We start from the raw sequence: 17,755 nt of genomic DNA on the forward strand, positions 1-17,755 counted from the left end.
TGTAATAATATTTCATAATATTAAGCATAGCCTCAGCGAGCATTAGAGCATTTAGAATAAATAAACATAAGATATTAGTGTATTCTTTCAAACACAAATGTCATATAAAACTGTTCATTGTTACATTAGATTAAAGGCAGCATGTTTTTAGATTCTTCTCATTTATGATCACTTATCCAGTCTAATAAAATGTGGCAGAATTATTCACAATGGCTGGGAGAGTTTTAAAGGCATTGAAATAATAATAATAACAATGTTTATACAAGACAAAAACAAATTGCTAACATGTCTGTAATTGCTCCTTAATTTGCAGTCCGCTTGTGTGGCAGACTTATTATAGTAATCAATTTTGGATGATGTGTAAATAGTGCCAATGTTTAGATTTTTTCAAGTACAGTCTGTCATTACAAATGCAGTCTCATAGGGCTAGTCGGGCCCAAAGCAATCATGAATGCGTTAATATGCTACAAAATCGCTCCTAACATTACCATAAATGTCCAACAAGCCTTGTTTACAAATCCTCTCGCTGCACATTCAAGAGTGTCCGAGACTGAGCCTCACCTGAATACCAATTTACTCAAATAGACAAACAGTGTTAAATCACCTACAGTGAACCATTTCAAATGGCTCATATTGTCTGTTTCAACAGAAGAGCAAAGTTTTATTACACCAACAATGAAAGGTGCATTTTTCCTTTCTAAAGAACCCAACATATTCAAATGGAGCTTAAGGAAAAGGTGTTTTATAGTATCTGCCTGCTATCTATTATTAACGATGACTATTCAAACTTGCATTTGCACCATGTAATCTCTTTAATGGTGGTAAGTGGTGGACTGGAGAAGGTTCTTAACAATTGGCATTAAGCAGCAGAGATCTGGAGTATCTGATGCTCTAATGTAAAAGATACATGCAAAACTTTGCTGCTTACATTCTCTGGCAAAGCACTTTATAGAGCTTGAAAACAAAATGAATCGTTGTGTAACTGGCACTGATGCACTGTCAATAAAATTGTTATGCAAATGAGTTGTCTTTCTTTTTTTAGATTTCAATGTAGCTATGGATGATTATTAAAACACAAATCCCATATCATGCTGAATTTCATATATAGACCAAGTAGATGTCACTTTCAGGCACTGCTATTTAATGTATGAAAATCATTTTCTGTGTATTAAAGGAGGTGATTTCAAGAATATGCTGATACATTTTTTTAAATAATAGACCATTTTAAAAAGCATTAGCCTTAAAGCCATGCATTCTTGGACCGCAATTCACACAGGAAATATCTGTGTAAAATTTTACTGAAATATGTTTGTCTATATTTCACTGTATATATTTTGAAAAAGTAATAACAGGAATTATTATATTCTTAAGTAAAAATAATATTAAAAATGTTTGTAATTAAATTATTCATGTGTTAAATTGTTAAGCAGGAGGAACGGTAAGGAATTTTATTTTTTAAAAAGATCTGAATGGGATTCCTGAAACAGATTTAGAAGATATTCAAGGCCACTATATTTCAGATGGATTCAAATGGCATATTGCATGTTGCATTTAATTGGTGAGAGAAAAAAAAAATCTATATTTCAAAGGATTTCTTCAGATTCCTCCTAACAATTTGAAAAGAACACATTCCAACCAGATTAGGGTTTGTTGTAAAGGAGCTGCTCTGAAACTTTCTGAATTAATACATGTAAATGATGTGAATGAATGTACATGTGTAACATCAAATTTTGCTTTCATACACACATAACAGAGAAACATGATAGATTTTTTTTCAATATACACTACTGTTTAAAATGTTGGGGTCAGATTTTAATTTTATTTTGTTTTTTAATTCTTTAATTCAGTAAGGATGCAATAAATTGATCAGAAGTGACATTTTTAAAATTATTTCTATTTAAAATAAATGCTGTCCTTTTGGACTTTCTATTCATAAAAGAATCCTGAAAAAAAAATGTATCATGGTTTGCACAAAAATAATAAGCAACACAACAGTTTTAAATATAATCATCAGTGTGTTTCAACATTGATAATATAATGGGATTCCTGAAACAGATTTAGAAGATATTCAAGGCCACTATATTTCAGATGGATTCAAACGGCATATTGCATGTTGCATTTAATTGGTGAGAGAAAAAAAAAATCTATATTTCAAAGGATTTCTTCAGATTCTTCCTAACAATTTGAAAAGAACACATTCCAACCAGATTAGGGTTTGTTGTAAAGGAGCTGCTCTGAAACTTTCTGAATTAATACATGTAAATGATGTGAATGAATGTACATGTGTAACATCAAATTTTGCTTTCATACACATGAGAAAAATAAAGCAATTATTGCATCAATTTAGCTTTTAACAAAACAAGCATGATTGTTTAAGATAGTTTTTGACAATTAGGATCACTTACATAAAACCAGCTGGTGGCAGTTTATGTGTGTTAATGTATTGTACATAAATAACTGAGAATAAAAAGTCCTATAATATTTTGTAAAGACTGAAGAGGTTTTAGAAAAGAGAGGATGATAACCTACATTTCCATTTTCATGAAATCCAACTAAACTATAAAAGAAAGAAGCATGTGAACATCTTAACCTTTATGGAAGGGTTCAAGTCTGTCTTTGCATTTGGCGGTTTGCCTGGATGTTTCAAGCCCTGCATACTTTCATCTGTTTAGTTCAAAAAAAAAACAAAAAAACATTTGAGAAGCCTTCCTCAAATATCTAATATCTAATATCTAATATCTAATTATATTGCATGACATAATAATAAATATTTTTATATTTTAATTATATGTTTTAAAGTTTAATGTAACCCAAACCATGAGGAAATAGTGCAGCCACTGTCTTTCAAAAGTGTAGTTTGACATCTTTACCACATGGTGTCAGAGTTGCCTCCTTTAAAGACATTTCTAAAAATTCTAACTGAATAAATACATTTAATTTGCGTTTTAGCTGTTTGCAAGCGGGATGTTTGCTATAAATTCCTCATTCATGATTATTTTGTGCTTTTTAAAATGTATTATTATTATAATTATTATTTATTTATTTTATTATTTTATTTAGTATTATAATTTTAATGTGGTGAGAATTATGACAACACAGATACAAAATTTGTTAATAATGCACACAGGATCATATTGAAGGTAATGGAATATTATAACCATCAACAATATATGTATATATATATAATTAAAACTATGTATTTTTTGTAATAACAATGATAAAATAGTTAATTTACTGGAAAACATGGTCAATACAGATCTTCCTCTCTTTTTCTAATTATAATTTATGTGATTTTTCTACTGTAGAAAAATGACCCAAATCATTTATACATTTTTATGCTTAAATATAGGCCTATTAATATAGCATATACATATTATCATTATATAAAATACAAGCCTTATATATCATCATAATCTTTACCATATATGTAGTAATGATTATGGTGTTTTTAAAGGTAAGTTAGAGGCTTTATCCATGTCAAAATATGAAATATATATATACCTCAGAAGATGCCAACCCTGAAACAACATGCAGAACTACCAAATTTTGCTATAAGTTTGATTGCATCATATAATAATTGCTGTTAATGGTGTTCATCGTCTGTTTGATTACGTCTTTAATTGATTACGTCTTTAATTGATTACGTCTTTAATTGATTTTTCCGTACATTTCTGCCATATGTACATTAACTGACAGTCACCACTGATAAGCTACCACTAAATATTGTAGAAACTTAATTTGCTGTAAAGTTGCTTTGCAACGAAAAACGCTATACAAATAAAGTTGAATTGAATTGAATTGAATATACATTTATGTATAGAACTAGAGAAATATAAGCCATATTTTTTTTAAAAGCATGTCTTCTAATTGTAATTTAAACTATGCATTTTTTGAAACAACAATGATAAAATAGTTCCTTTACTGGAAAACAGTCTGTATGGTCAATAAAGATCTTCCTCTCTTTTTAAATAATAATTTATGTGATTGTGATACTGTGAAAAATCGACAACAGTGAATGACATCTCACTGTTTCTTTCTCTCCTGCATCATCAATAGAACTATGAGTAGACATGATGAAAGTCACTCACGGGGTCCCAGAGCAAGACCCTTGATTTGCTGCAGAGGTTCTGAGCACACGCACACACGCACACACACTCTCACACTGCCGCACACTTTAATTAAAGCCTTTGAGAATTGCACATTTTCAGAAGAGGGTATAATCCTATAACAGGCTTGTGACTGTTATAAGGAAAACATGCAAACTTTCCACCGCTTGACAGATATATTTTAAGTTCTGCAAGTCTGACCAGATGGGGCATCCATTTGATATAAGAATCTAAATATGAAGGCTGGAAAAGAGGATGGAAACATAAAACAAATCACAGAAGAAAGACATGAAAAAGTGCAGATTTGGATTATCTATTAGTGTGTTTGAAGTTTGGGCCAATCTGCGACACATCAGATATGAGTTAAGATCAGCTGGCGGGACATTAGAAAGAAGAGCCGGTCTTGTTTGCTCGTCTAATTGCGCAGAGAAGCAATCACGAGGATACTTCTAAAAAATGTCAATAATTCATTTATGCATGTTTTACTTCTCAACATCTGCACGATGAGGGACAAACAAATCAGAAAGTCAACGTCAATCAAAAAGCAGCACGGCCTGCACAGAGTATTGAATTATTCCCGTCCGGTTATTTTGCTGAAAGTGTCTCTAGGAGCCAATGTTCAATTTGAAGTGTTCTATGTTACCCCCTGCTTTTTTGACAGCTTTCTCAATCCAAGTGATATGCCTTTTTCAACATCAAAATAGGTCTATTGAGCATTTGAGGACATGTGTATTTCAACCGCCGTGTGTCTTTGAAATTTTACAAGAAACAGAAGACAACATGCTGAAGAATACACATTTCAAAATCACAGCACACTGAAAGATACCTTGAAAGCAACCCGTTCGCTGTTGTGTTAATCCACCGAAAGAGAGGACTGCGCTTGGTGTCTTTGCTCCATCTAGTGAAGCTTTTTGGTAAGGTGAAAATGAATTAAATCTGCACTGTGAGCTCCGGCTAAGATCATGTGCATATTCAAATTCAAAGCAGGGCTTCATTTCAGACTCCTGTCCGTCCTGTTGCACTTTGATTTCATCCATTCATTCATTCATTCATTCATTCATATAATATCCCCATATTTCTTGACTTCAAATTAGAGTCTTTTAGAAATCCAGTACACTAATTTAGAGATAGCACCAATAGTTTATAATAGTGGGTATAAGTACAAAAAGTGCTTTATATTTTTACACGGCAACACCAAACTTTTTTAGTCATCTCAGGAGAGTGGTGGTCATGTGATTTCATCTTTGTAGCTCTTTTCTAATTTTTAAACTGATGATGTTACAACTCACCCATGTTACAGCACTCTCCAGTCTCACTTATGTAACATACAAATGTTATGCTATGTATCAATTCTTTGGCAATAGAATTTAGTACAATGAAACATACACACATTAAGCTCTCTGAGCTCATGAGTTTGAAGTATTAGTGTGAGCTGTAGAACTCTGAGACATTGTCAGTATTAAGAAGCTCTAATGCTGTAGTGTTGTGTTGCTGTGCCATTCACCTGAGTCTTAGAAAAAAATGGACATTTAGGTAAAATAAATAAAATAAATAAATAAAATGTGGTTACATTGTACAACTTGACGTTGTTGAGATATTGAATTTCGTCCCAGCCTTGAATGCTTCCATGTTTTCTGAGTGGTCTCACAGGTGCTCGTTGAAGACGGCACAAGATGCAATTATATCGACAAAACTCAGAACCACATTAAAGAAGAGATGGAATAATAATGAAGATTTTATGTATCGTAAAAAAAAACGAGAGAGATTTGAATTACAAACAACAAGTGCGTTCAATTTGACTTTAATTAGTTTTATTGATTCCTATACCTATTCAGAAACCCAAGGCTACCATTGCGCAGGTGAATATTCATTTGCTCCCTTTTTGCTCTATTTCAAACACATTTTTTAAGAGAACGTTTGCATTTTTTATTTTCAAGTTGAGTAAATATCGACAGAACAAACTTTTGTTGCTTTCTATGATTCAAAGCGCTAAAATCTGCTTTTATATAGAGTTTGATATGCACACAACAAGTGTGGTTTTTATCAACCACGAGCACATAAAACGGGAAAATGATCCACAGAGTGACTATTTATGATGGCGAGAGAGTAAAACGTGTTTGAAAACACCTGATTCATGGTGGAAGAATACAACATGAATATGAAACTATTAAAGTGCCAACTCTAAAAGTGCTGTTTGTGGCATGGCCTGGGTCTACAGTGCATGCGAGGGAGCGTTATGAATATGCAGACTCAGTACAAGAGGTACATCCAGAGCTAATGTGAGCGAGCGATACCGAGAGGTAATGCGTTTGTGTGTATGTATGCGAGTTCGCAGAGCTGAAGGTATTTGTGCTGTTATGCCCTCTGGCTTGGCTGCCAGCTTCTTTCCCCCACTTCAGAGCCAGGAGGCAGACTGCCGAGGAATACCGATCACCTTGGCCAGAGATGCTCCTTTGAGCCTTTCTCTGGCATCTTTTCCCCTTCTGCCAGCTTCCTCCTCTGCTACTCTCTTCCCTTCTGAAGTTGACAACAAAGACATCCTCGGGGTCCTCCTTGATGTAAGACCCACTCTTGATCTTTTTTCCCTATGCTTTTTGTACCTTAGTGTTGCGCTACTTTCATATTCCGCTAGCACAATATTTACACTCCAGAAGACAAAGCCGGGGTGAATCTTTCATGCTGGCCAGGGCCCTTCAGAAAGAACCAATCATCTGACCACGCTTCGGCTTCGTTACCTGGCCAGGCTTATCAGATATCAGGGACAGGTAACCTCCGGCCGCGCCGCACAGTCGCGCATCTTTCCAATCCCGAGTCATGGCTGGAGCCGCCTGGTGCGTCGGAAGACTTTGTTCCCGTCTTGATTTGCCTAAACCTATCCGTTTATAATTGAACCTCTCTATGCGGGTGCGAGAGAAAAAAACAAGAGCGCGGGCCGAGTTACATCTATCGGGCTGAAAGTTTTTCATCTCTTCCCTTCTTCTCTGACATGGAGTACCTCCATCACGGCTGCCACAGTTCCCTCTTTCCCCCCTGCCCTCCCTCGCTCTTTCGCTCTCTCTTTTCTTCCCCGCTTCCATGAGGAGAACTCTCCAAAGAGCTAATTAGTGGAGCGAGCGAGTCCAGAAAGCCATGGTGGAGCTGAAGGAAGAGACTCGTGCCTCGCTCGCTCGGCGGCTAACGGTCAGGGTCCTGCAAAGGGGTCACCGGAGTAACCGGCAGTAACGAGTGGCAGGAAGACCGACACAGACAATTGAGGGAGCTTCTGAGAGTGATGAGCCACTGACAGGAGGTTTCCTTCAAGAGTCCGAATGGCTTAGAGAGGGACAGACTTAAAGTACCTGAGAGTACAGAAGCAGCGATGCTAACGGAGGCTGCTCCATATCGCTCACACTTGACAGGGAGAGAGAGCCTCGCTGACATACTTAAAGGAAGCCAGGGGCCTAAGAAATAAAAATAAAACGCTATCCAAAATATTCACTTAGTGACCAAAGGCAGTACTCAGTTACATGCTCAGCATTATTTAAAAAATGACTGACTGACAGTAACAACTAGCCTAATCTAATTGCAAAAAAAATAAATCCAGTAATATGTTAATTTTAATTATAAATTAATATAATATTTTCAAAAAATTTCATTATAATGAAAGTCAGTGGGGTCAGGTGTTGTTTGGATCCTTTTGATTATCATTGTACGAGCATTTTTTTCCTGTTCCACATAAAAAGTAATATAGGTTTGAAACAACCATGATGGTGAGTAAATTATTACCATTTTTTTTATTTTGGGTGAATTTATCTTTTAACTGGTTTTATTCAGCTCAAATATGATATTCACTCTTACTAAATCACCCTGACATTAGGTTACACTAAAAGTCTTAAAAAAAAAGTTATTAAGCTACTTATATCAAGTAGAAATAAATGCATAAAGGCATAGTTCACCAAAAAATAAAAGTTTTGTCATAATTTGCTCGCATTCATGTCATCCCAAACTTGTAGGACTTTCTTCTGCCAAATATAAATTATGATATTTTGCAGAATGTTGGTAACCAAACCATTCTAGTTTACAACTGACTATCATTGTATGGAAAAAAAAAAACAGTTCTCAAAGTATCTTCCTTTGTATTCTGCAGAACATGTTTAAGTTATTAAGGTTGGGAACAAACGTGAGGGTGAGTAAATGATGGAATAATTTAAATTTTCACTTTAAGGTGACAATTTCAGTTTCTTTTTTCTTTATATGTACGTTATTGATTTCCAAGTGGGTAAATAAAAGCAATTAGCCAATTTTCACAGCCTTTCATGATCTACAAGCCAGCTCTTGAATTTTCATTATAATACAACAAACCTCACAAGAGTTAAACAAAATGCTTGCAATGCAATTAAACTACTTTTGAGTAAATGAACACAGACTAATCATACGTAAGGATAATGAAATTAGGAAAGTTTGTAAAAAAAAAAAAAAAAAAAAAAAAAAAAAAAAGAATTAAAATTTTAAAATATTATTTGTGCAAAGAGTTGATTTCATTAAACACCATGTGAAGATATGAGAAGGCAGGGAGTTGGTGAGAGAGCATAGGTGATGTCACGATGGGATCTGGCGTGAGAGCCAAGCCAGGTTAAACGCAAAAGGAAGAACAAAAGGATTCTTGGAATGTCTGTTGGGTCCTCCATTGCTTTCAGGCCAAACTTCAGGAAAAGGTTATGGGGTGGCCACTATATTTTCATGATGATCATTTATTTATTTGTCAAGCAAATCCAATCAGAATAGCAGCCGGGCTTTGCACAAAGCAAACTGTGGTAATTAGCAACAGTGGGAGTGGTGGCAACAACTCAGACTCCATCCACTGACTTTTATGTGTGTGTGCAGAGAGGTGTGGGCCTAAATATAGATGGAGTTGCCAAAGCACATGGTGAAAACTACAAACAGTGTTGTACTGGACTGGCAGAGCACGGGGGTTATCGTAACGATGGCATGCCAACTAACTTGTACAAATCTAAACTGCTGAAACTCAAATTGAGGACAAGCTGGTTCAAGCATGAGTGAAGAACTCTTCACTTTTTTTTTCACTCCAGCTATCTTATGTTAGCCCATATGTATGTACATATATTAATTAATTCATATAAATTTCCGTATATAAAATATACTGTCATATGAAGTAAAAACAAACCTATTTAAAACCTATTTGAAACGTATTAGAAATTGAAAAGAAAAAGAATCACATATTACCATATACATCTAGCCCACAAATACAGATATTTATGTATGTGTAATACATTTTTAGATGTCATGTAAATGTACATTCATCCTAAAACCTGTCAGTTCATGTTAATATTAATTAAATAAATATAAAAGATAGGCATGTAATTAAAAAATACAAAAATGAAGTTTAATTAAGTTGCATATATAACATATATACTGTTGGCATGTGGTTGCTACATATAATACCATATTTAAAATACCATAAAATACCATATTTATCATATCCGCATATGCAGATTTTACTTTGGGGGTTTTATTTATGTTATTAACTTATATATTCATCTGCCCACAGAAAATATACACGTATGTGTAAATTATATATTGCCTTATAGGTAACACATATGGCAATATTACCTTGATTTAAGGCAATATATGTCATATATTACATTTCCGTATTGGAGCACTGTGTTCTAATAAGAAGATAAAAATTAATTCATTCACATACAGTATATCATATTTTTTCTCGATATGAAACAATAGTGTTTTCTACAGTAGTTGAAGTTGTAAAACGAGTTTGCACTTCTTTGATAACTTCTTGTGGAGATTTAATTGAAAATGAACTGCATAAAAGTATTTTTTTAAGGTGTCAAATAAATTCAAATGAAAAAAAATGTTGAATTACATCATAAAATCTGTATAAAATTATGAGCAGAATTTGCAATAAGGTGAAACCAAGTAGCAGTCCATTAAAGAAACATTAGTCATATTTTCTCATGTACTATTCTTCACTACTTTCTTTACTTTTGACTCTTAAATCTTACAAAAACTGATGAAAGCAAGGGAAGTAAAAGCGAAAGCGCAAATGTCCATTTTTCAACCAAAAAAAGATGCATTAATGCAACACACGCTTCTTACAGTAGCAACACACTACGGAACATGACAAAGCTTCCTGTTCAGAGCGGTGTGTTTGTCTTCATATAAAATGTAACATCCTGCCATCGCCTCGTGTGTCACGTGGGACCTCACTTTCAGGTCTCTGGTGTAATCCCATGATTCCTTTATCTCCAGCCTCGCTCCTCAAAAGAGCGTTAATTACAAAAAAAACGTAATTTCTTTTAATATGGTTCAGACCAATTAAACAGCACATTATTCACGCAAATATTTTATTTGAAATGACGTTTTTTTTAATGAGGCTTCGGCCTTGATTGTTAATCGCCGTGAACGTATTAAAAGAAAGGGAGTGCGACACAGAAAAGTGCTTTGTACATCTGCTTTACGATGAATTTTTAACACGTACCCCAGATTTTGACCGTGTGCCATCCTGGTTCCTTAAACTGCACCGTCCTTTCTGCATCTCACCATTCGCGATCGAATGTGCCATAGTGAGAATTCATTTGAAATCAAACACAGAAGTCATTCGTATGAACGCAGTCGAAAATTTGCTTTATACAAAATACATTGTTGTATCCACAGCTCTTATTGAGGCAGATTCAACACTGGTGAGCGTATAAAAATTATATAATATTTAATGAGACGCACTGTTTAATTCAAATGATAACTATTTGTGTATCCAAAGCCTTATATGCAAGGACTTCGCATGCAGTGCCTGTAATTACAATGAATGGAAACATGAGGCTTGTATCCAGTTCCTACTTGTCCCCGTTTTCAGAGCACTTGTCACAGCTCCCGTCTTTAATAAATTCTTGCTCTATTAAATAATTCAGCCTTTTATCAATAAAGCTCAATGCTACTCTATCTCTTAGTCTTCACATTCAATTGTAAGACTATTTCTTTATTCATTATCTGTGTCATTTTGTCACTTTCTAATGTGCGGCTTTCTGAAACGGCAATCTGTATTTTTCCTAGTTCTCCGTCTTTTCATCCATTTTTATTTTCACTCCCTCCCTATGCTCATGGAACAGAGTATTATCAACGTTTTCTGACATGTCCCCTGTTGTCCATCTTATTCCCTGCCACCGAAATAGTAATACTAAACTTTTTGGTCTGAATTTGTATTGATTTTGTGGATTAACTCAACTAATTAGATACTTACGGAGGTCAATATGTTTTCTAATGAAGTGCAGGGAGCCCATCCACATTTAATCCTCTGCAATCACGATAATCTCTCTTTAGGCAAGAGTACTTGTATTTTTTCACTGTTGTGTGGGTCACAACCTCTCATACCTTAACATAACACAGCGCTTCTAAAATGAAAAGTGTAGACAGTGATGAACACTCCTGATATCGATTTAGCACCGTCCGAGTCGACATGACAAACAGATTTGTCCCACAGTGGCAGCATTTCAGGGATTAACATTGTCCTGGTTTGGTGAATCTTCATTTGTTTTCTCTTTTCAGTACCTCTGGGCAGCATGAATTATTAAAATGCCTCTAATGACATGAGTCGTGCCAGATAAAACCATGACCTTGTAAGCATTGATCTCTTGAGATACACCAATAAGCTCTAATTTGGACGCTCTTGATATGGCAAAATCTAGACTTGTATTCAAAACGCCATCGATTGTCAGTCAATTATTCTGCGCCTTTTCATTCCACTCGGCCTCATTGATTTCATGCTGTTGTCTGAGTTGCAGAATTACTGCTGGCAACATACAGCATAATCTTGCACAAGTATCATTTTGATTCAATGCTGTATATTCTTCCGTAAGTTTTTTTTTTTAGTAAAATGCATGTCCTATGTAAATAATGTTAATGCAGTGATTTGGGGTAGCTGCTTTAAACCATGAATCTTTTGTAAGACTGTAGATTTAGAAGGAATGAATCGAAATAAGTGGCATCTTTCTCTCTATATAATGACGAATCATTCTTAATAGATTAAAAAATGGGGTGAATTTCATTTCATGTCAACTTTAAAGGAATTGTTCACCCAGTTCAGTACGACTTTTGAAAATTGACTCATCCTCAGACCATTCAAGATGTAGATGAGTTTGTTTCTACATCAGAACAGATTTGGAGAAATTTAGCTTTACGTCACTTGCTCATCAGTGGATGCTCTGCAGTGAATGGGTGCCATCAGAATGAGAGTCCAAACAGCTGATAAAAACTCCAATCCACATGACGCCAATCCATCGGTTAACATCTTATGAAATGAAAAATCCATCCATCATCCATCTTTTTTTTTTTTTTACTTTAAACCATCGCTTCTGGCCAAAATATGAGTTCATAATCCATAATAACACTTCCTGAAAAAGTCAATCCCCTGTTGTTCTCTCACATCAATATCCACAGATATCAGAACAGTTTTAGATTGTTTTCGCTTGTAAACAGTGCTTGATATGTATATTTCTTTCCCAATTTATATGACAACTTTTTCACTCGAGAAATATTATGCATAGAGGACTCATCTTTTAGCTGAAAGCAATGGTTTGAAGTTAAAAACATCTTAATGATGGATTTTTTTTATTACAAACACAGATTTTGGCTTCATGAGACAATAACTGATGGACTGGAGTGGTGTGGATTACTGGTGGATAATTGTGAAATTTTTTTTATCAGCTGTTTGGACACTCATTCTGATGGCACCCATTCACTGCAGAGGATCCATTGGTAAATCAAGTGATGTAAAGCTACATTTCTCCAAATCTGTTCTGATGAAGAAACAAACTCATCTACATCTTGGATGGCCTGAGGGTGAGTCAATTCAGCAAATGTTCTAAAAATTCTATTCGGTTAACTTTGTTTAGTTTAGACTCTTTGAAAAGTCATAATGATCAAGATCAAAGCCTGATCACTGTTCTGTTGTAAATACAGTTGAAATGTCTAAAATCTTAAAGGCAGTATGAAATCACATTTTACCCATAAAAAGGCTTTCTAATCTTTAATTAAAATGTATGTCTTTTGTCACTGTGCAGCTATTAATTTTTTTTATAATAACTAATTTTTAATGTTTCGTAAACTCTCATTATATGAGACCCTGGACCACAAAACCAGTCATAAGGGTCAATTTTTCGAAATTGAGATTTATGCATCATCTGAATGCTGAATAAATAAGCTTTCCATTGATGTATCCAATATGAAAATACAATGTATTTTTGGCTATTGCTAAAAATATACCCACGCGACTTAAGACTGGTTTTGTGGTCCAGTGTCACATATTATGTTATGTAATGCCTACTTTTCACAACCCAATCAGTCTATGATTCATAAAATACCTACATTTTTTTCTCGTTTAATATCTAGTTTCACATGTCACATTTGCTGTAAGCGAAGTGCTGCAAACGGCAGTTGGAACTGACTTTAATTGTGCTGTCTCACTCTAAATGTGCTGTGTATATATTTAATCTCCAGTAAATTATTTTGATTAAACGACAATTGTTTTGCACAAAAGCCTCCTAACAGTGTGTGTGTATGTGTGTGTGTGTATGTGTGTCAGGTTATTTAATTATATCCTACTACTGCCGTTCCAGTGAAAAGACAGTTGTGTGACAGAGTGTGTGTGTGTGTGTGTGATTATGTGTGTTTGTGTCTGCTGTCTGAGAATCTACAAGCAGGGACCGCAGTGGGACTTGTCTGTGTGTGGGGCTAAGTGAAGGTGACAGTGTTTCTAAGCAGCTTCCTCCCGCACTGGAGAGTGATGAGACTCCCTGTGATTGAAGGAACATTCCTGCAGGCATCCTGCAAGGCTTGTAGGATTCAGAGCACCGTCACCAGGGGAACAGCAGCCGCGGCTACCCCAGGCTTTAAGGTGTTAGCCTATTGCGAACAGCCACCGGCACGCTGCAAGTGACCTGGCAGAGACAGAAGTTAAATTAGAAACTGCTTCTATAGGATGCGCTCACTAATAATCACCGTTTATGGCTTTTTCATTGTATTAAGCTTGAAACATAATTGTATAATTCTATCAAATATATACAATTTTTAAAAAGAGAGTTTTGAGTTCAAATATTGAGTTTAAGTAGTCACGTCCTTGAAGGAGGATTTGGTTACAATGATATGCATGATTATGAGACTGTACTGGAAACCGAACAACTTTCTAAGATCCATATTTGTGAAAAAAAAAAAAAAATACCAGGTAGGGTGGAAGAGGCACGTAGCCCAGACTGTCAAGGTTCTTAAAGGTCTAGTTAGCAGAGGTAATAGATGAGAGTTGTCAGTTTCACAGTTTATGAGCCCCACGTGTCCCCTGAGAGCTACCGTAGCCTCTGGCCATTCTGCCCTTACCTAAGGCATGGACCGCTGGAAAAAAATATAAGAGAACCTGATGCTTCTAGTCATTCTGCATCCCTGCATCCATCTCAAAATAATTGGTAAGGCACCTTTCTACAGAAAAAGAGAGGGGTATGAAAGAGTAATAGCTTGCAGCAAAACTGCACAGGTCTGTTGGTTCAACTCTGATTCAGTTGGTGAAGGTTGTTTTCCGGTGGAAAGTTTGGAAAAAGTTCTGTGTGACTTAAATGATTAACTCAGAAACGTACGGTATTTTTGTACACAATAGTTTGTTCTTATTTGTAATTTTTAAACTAAAGTAACAATAAGGTCCAAATAAATTTAGATTAAAGATTAAAAGATTAAAAATTAGTTAATGCATTGTGAATCATTAACTAACAATGAACAATACTTATTAATGCATTTATCCTTTATTCATTTTTTTGGTTAACATTAATGTATACATTTGTTTATTAATTTTAAATTTTGTTTAAAGTTGTATAAATGAACATTAATTCACTCGTTCATTCAGTTTTATAGACAAACATGAACTAATAATGAATTACTAGAAGTATGTTTATAAATTAACATTAGCCTAGATTGATAAATTGTGTAAACAATTATATTCATTATTAGTGTATGTTAATAAATGTTATTGAACTGGTCCGTTGTAAAGTGTTATCTTTAAGCCATTAATTGTCCAACTTCTATCATTTTTTGTGTACATGCTAAATCAGGGATTTCCAGCAAATTTCAGGAAAAAAAAATACGAATATGAATATACCTTACACAAACTAAAATATTTACTTCAACCAAAGCTAAAGTTCAGCTTATTGTTTCATTGTCTCTCCCACATTAAAATGTATTATTTTTTCATATACATTAATAATGCTTATTTTAACGACTTTGCTTTGCAGTGCAAACATCATGACAGTATAGAATGTAAATGTATAAAAATATAAAAATATTATAGGACATGTCTAAAACATAACACTTGGTTTTAGGGTCCTTGGCTTGTGCTAAAGTTTGAAATGTAGACACTATTCATATCTTCTTCAACTTTATGCTTTATCTAGATTAAAAAAAAAAATCATCTGTTGGTGTTTATCTGTCACTTTTCTTCCTCACGCCAACATTCAGTCGTTCAAGACTCACTTCACTTTCAGTTATCTTCATCCTCTTAGAATCAATGAATTTTTTTTTTTTGATTTAACGTAAATATCAACTGTCAGAAACCCTCGAAAATAGGTCTTTCTTATCCGTGCCGTTGAAACGTGTGCAAGCAAAGGTTTTGGCCCTCCTCACTGACAGCCTGTCCAGCATCTAATGACTACCCCAATCTCCATTTGCAATTCTTTCTCTCATCCCCCTCCCCTCCACGCACATCCATCTCTAATCTGGTAGAAGAAAGGCCCTTCTCACCCGCAGAACTCTGGGAAGACAATACCACTGGGTTTTACACTACCTGTAAGCTCAGAGATAAGAAGGAAACACAGTGAAATTAGGGAGGAAAATCATTATTCTCTGAATAAGACGTCTCGGGCTTGATCAGAGGGCAAATCAAAGCCCTATCTCTTAGGCTACTTAAACATTCACTTTAAAAGTCGGCAAACTGATTGTACTCATATGGAAATCGTGGCTGCCGTGCCGTCATCGGCCTGCATTCTCTCCTGTCTCCAGGTTCTCCGGGATCCCAGCAGAGCCCTCACTCTCCCCTTCATTAGAATCCTCCTGGTGAGGGGCAGACTCTGAGAAATGAGCAAAAGATGTAAATTCGAACGTAGAAAGGAAAAGGTTCAGATCTTTTCTCTTTTTTCCCCCTGACAAGCTCCGGAGAGGATAATGAAACAAGAAATGTTATGGAAACTGAGAGTAGTTCGTCTTGTATGGCTCAGACGGTGTACTGGGGCGCTGCTGTTTCAGACGGACAGCTGTGCTTTTGTCAGTCTGTGGGCATCAGGCGCGTATCGTGACAGGAGGACACTTGAGTACTTGGAGATGTGTTGCCTAATTTTACAGTTGATCATTAAATCATGTTCTTATACCAACAAGCCAAGAGAAAAAAATCTATTGAATCAACACGTTTTCACGCTTTACAAAACAAGCAAATCGTGCAAAATACTTAAAGATGTTTTTGCTGCAAAAACAATGGAGCTGGTTTGTCTGCAAAAAGGCTTTTAATTAGAATGTGTTTATTACCTGCAAAAGCATTTGATATTCCAAACACTCATGCTGACTAAAAGGCCTTGATTTCAGGTTCATCTGTGCAGCTATTTGGCAGTTCCATGGAGCATACGGATGGCAACAAGAGCCCGCTTGCTAGGCCAAGACCCAAACATGCATTAAGATTACCGCGATCCTCATTAGCGCCCTGACGGACAGCATCATCATCATCTATTAGTGTGGGGAAAATATTCAGACGGGGTGCTCTCAACAGCTCAGTGGCCATGAAATTGATCACCTTAGAAAAAAGGTGGGGGAGGGATAGAAGGAGGCTATGGCGTTCTGATACACTGGAAAGATTCGTGCTCTTGGGCTTCTGCATTGATGGGCTGTCATGTAGCTGATAAGACTGTGCTTTAATTGGGGAGTGTATTAAACACTGTGCATGGTTATTGGGTTTTCATATTAATGGAGCTTCAACTTGGCATGTACTTAAAGAATGAAATCTAAATTATTGATGCTGACGATTATTAATTTTGATGTCGGTTATGGGAAATTCTAGTATTCTGTAGATATGGCTGATGTTTCATTACAGGGGTGAGCCTGAATTGTTTAAACTCTGGGTTTGAAATAAATATTTATTCAATTTGTCTTACATTAATAAAGATGTTGGTATATTTAAGCAATATCTAACGAGCAAGAGTGCTGTTGTTCCTGAATATGTAATTCGGCAAGTAATTACAGACGTGGCCATATTTGGGAAAAGCACATGATTGAAAAATCACGTGAGTTATATTGTTTTTAATTCAACAAGTTTATATTGAAAATAGCCCCGAATGACTCCAAAGCCATGGCAGAATCAACAGTGTGCATGTCTGATGAAAACATTTTGAACAATTCAGTTGAATTCACTGATTCACTTGTTTCTTATCTAGGGTTGGGAATCGAAAATCGATTCCGATTCCAGAATCGGATACTTTCTGAAAATCGGAAAATTTCGATTCCGCCTATCGATTCCTATGCACTTTTTTTCTTCATCTGTGAGGATGTGCGCTTTGCTTGGCCAATTGTTGGGATAAACAGGAAAGTGTGTCCAGCTGAATTCAATTTGAGTTTTGTTAAAC

The sequence above is a fragment of the Sinocyclocheilus rhinocerous genome, unplaced genomic scaffold, assembly GCF_001515625.1.
Source record: "Sinocyclocheilus rhinocerous isolate Xijiao unplaced genomic scaffold, SAMN03320098_v1.1 scaffold1158, whole genome shotgun sequence".
NCBI lineage: Eukaryota > Metazoa > Chordata > Actinopteri > Cypriniformes > Cyprinidae > Sinocyclocheilus > Sinocyclocheilus rhinocerous.